At 41.8% G+C, this 3,314-nt stretch overlaps 1 pseudogene; it reads left to right on the forward strand.

The window, feature by feature from the left end:
* The first annotated feature begins 214 nt into the window (after window positions 1–214).
* On the forward strand, window positions 215–2,926 carry LOC138024108 (uncharacterized; annotated as a pseudogene).
* The last annotated feature ends 388 nt before the right edge of the window (window positions 2,927–3,314 follow it).

The following is a 3,314-nucleotide window of genomic DNA, read 5'->3' on the forward strand; positions in this document are numbered from 1 at the left end:
GGAGGGGGTCGCATATCTACACTTTGCGTTAGGCTCAAAAATCTCGCTCCACTTCCTCTCCAAATCAGAAGTAAAACCAAAACCACTCGTGACTCGCTCGAACGCGTTTTCCCGCGCTTAGCGCCGGCCACTCGAATCTTCTTTGAATTGTAATTGATTCATTGCTTTGTTTTCGTCTGTAGCAATTACTCTGAGTTACTGTGATGACGTTCGTTTCAGTCTTAAAGAAACTGAGTTGAAAATGCTCAAATGTGAATAGCTGCTGAGGGGGCAATTTTAAGAGCTCTGATAGCAGACAAGCCCTTTTTATCCTGTTGCAGAGATTCAATGCTTAGAACAGGACACTCATGGTTAGAAATTCATATTTTCGTACTTATACGTCAAGCAAAACATGCATGTTAATTAGGTTACATTTCGTGGAAAAGCTTAACAGGAACAAGTCATCTCTCGTTTTAGTTTAATTAAAACTTCCTGCCTAACACAAGATACATTTATGGGAACATAGCATGCTTTTCGAAACCGGGCCTTCAATGTCTGGCCGTTCAGTTTCAAGTCTGTTATTAAACTGTGTTTTGGATAAGTGGAGCTTTAAGATACCATTTTGATTTACTCATTATTGAGTTGCTAAATTATTCATAACGGCTTATAATTATTGTCTGCAACTTAATGGTTGTTTATTTCAATGTTGGAGCTTGTTCTGTGATGTACTGTTGACGGTCACGGTAAAGCTCTGTAAGAGGTTTGCAGAGTGATTGCATTTAGTTTCTAATAGCAAAGTTTTAGCTGTCATTCAGACGCTGTCGCAGTTTTCCTAAACTTTGTCCAAGTGTTCTACCTACCCCTAATTCTTTCTTTACACTGAAAAATCAATATTGTGACTAAGAGCCCGGAATACTCATTTGAAAACAGAACAGTCAATCACTTGTGCGTCAATCAGTCGATGTTTGTTTCTCCGCTTTTAGACTATTCAAAGCTGCAATGAGTCACTTATCGATTTTGTTGCTGGTAATCGTCGGGATCCTTGTCTCAGGAGCATTAGCGGACAGTGAAAAGTGCGAGGATTGCAATAACTGTTGCAATGTCAACTGTGTTTCCAGTGAAATGCGCGTAGAGGAACAGACCAAGGGGATCATTCGCGTCTCTCAGCTGTCCAACGGCGACACCATCCGTGGGATCAGGGGAACTGAGCAGATGCCTGGCTGGTGCAAGGTGGAAGCTGTTTATCCGAGGGCCCATACCGACAATTTCACAACCTACGATGGCTTCACAAAAGACCACATGGTAATTGATGCAGATACTGCTCGCCCGTACGGTAAGAAAGGAGAGGTGAAGAAATCTCGTCCGTTTACGCTTGCTACCGAGTGCGATGTCGCATTAAACGCAGATGGTCAGGCGTTTACGCCAATCAGCACCACGTTCTGTCCTCATGAGCTGATTTGGAGCGAGTATCTTCCTCTGATTGCTGACCAACCGCACAGGTCACTTTTGGTATCTTAGCGACGCTTTCCATGACAACCAAACAGCAAAGGTTCCACGCTGGATTGACATGCTTTACGACATCTGTACAGAACTCTTGCGCTGCGCGCGCGAAGGAGAATGCCAAAAGTTTGAAAAAATCATGGAAGAGTTTGTCCACGAGCACTTAAACAGGAATTATGTGGTAATGATTGAGAGCGCATTTCCTAACATGGGTGGAGACGTGGACAAAGATGAAACGGGCACAATCACTGAGGTGGTTCGCGAGAAAAATATAAACAACGTTCTGGTTTTCTCAGCCGTTCGCTGTGCTGGAGCTGGGCTCTTGATCGCGGTTGTCGCATTGGTCCTTCTGTTCCGCATGCGAATGAAGAGGAAGCAAAAGGCACTAAAGGAGCCGCATCCAAACCAGCCACCGGTTATGGTCCAGGATACCAAGGCATAGAGATGACACCAAGTTAGCGCTGCAGCTTTAAATTTGCCGGACACCGTCGCATAATTAGTTTTCCTTGCCATAGGTCAGGAACGTACTTGTTTATTAATTGTAAGGGTGGTTAGTAAAAAAACACATTTTAATAATTTGATTTTTAGGAAGTAGAGGGATGCAGCTTTGACACCGTCGCATTATTAGTGTTCCCTTCTGTAGGTCTGGAACTTGTTTTGTCATTGTAAGGGTGATTTGTAAAGCAGCAGTGTTACCTATTGATTTTTAACACGCAACGGCAGCAAAATGGAAACACATTTAATATCCTTAGGGAGCCATAACTGTTTTTATAATAGAGCTTTTTCGCTTCTACATTTTGTTTTCCCAAAACAGGCTATGTGATAATACTCAGAAGGTTTGGTCCTTTGTTTTTTTCATTAAAAAGAGTGCATGCAGACATATTCATGCTTGCATGCACTCTTTTTAATGAACAAAACACAGGACGAAACCTCCTGAGTATTATCACAAGATCTGTATCGGGAAAACAAAATGTACAAGCGAAAAAGCTCTATTCAACACATTAATAAGGTCAACACTAATTTCCATCCCTCGAACTGACATTGGACATTTTGCAACAATTACACGACGCAATATCCCATGTTAATATTGAGAAGCTTACCGCTCCAAAAAGAATGAAAACAGGCAGAATTACAGCTTTAGTTCAATAAGAAATAGCGTTTCTAAGCTATGCCGCGCTGATCTACAGCATTTAGGTCTAAAAACCCCGTTGACGACGGTTAACTTTCAATTGTTTTGCTGGGTACTACTGTCAATACTCTAAAAAATTCACTTTATCATTACTTGTTTGGATGTGAAGCGGAAACAAACCATATTTTTACTAACGCCTGTCTGCCAACACGGTAGTCAAACGCAGATTTCGACGTCACTTCCGGTTTTTTACCAGCCATCAATTTTGTATGACTTCACTTTACCTTCGTCCACAAAGTCTGTTAGAAAACGATGCTGAGATGATAGTGGGAAAGTAAAATACGAGCCGATAAAACAGGTGGCTGGTTGACTGTTATTTTGAGGACTGGACAAATGCCCAAGTTAAAAACTTTAAGTTTTCAGAAAAGAAACGGCCTAATGTTTGGCGTTCAAACTGGAGGAATTCAAACCTGTTCGTAGCTTGTATCCAACGTCCAGAGACAATATGGCAGGAGCTGAGCAAGCGGATCGCGTTTGACCTATCTGTCATTTTGCTTTTCCTTGTGGGTAGGTACTTGGTGTATTTTGTCATTTAGTGGTTATCTATTGCACAAAATTATCTAAACACGGTAAAACCTTCAGGGTTAGGATTAGGGTTAGCGTTAGGGTTAGCGTTAGGGTTAGGTTAGGGTAATTGTATAATTAC

Source organism: Montipora capricornis, chromosome 11 (genome assembly GCF_036669925.1).
Source record: "Montipora capricornis isolate CH-2021 chromosome 11, ASM3666992v2, whole genome shotgun sequence".
NCBI lineage: Eukaryota > Metazoa > Cnidaria > Anthozoa > Scleractinia > Acroporidae > Montipora > Montipora capricornis.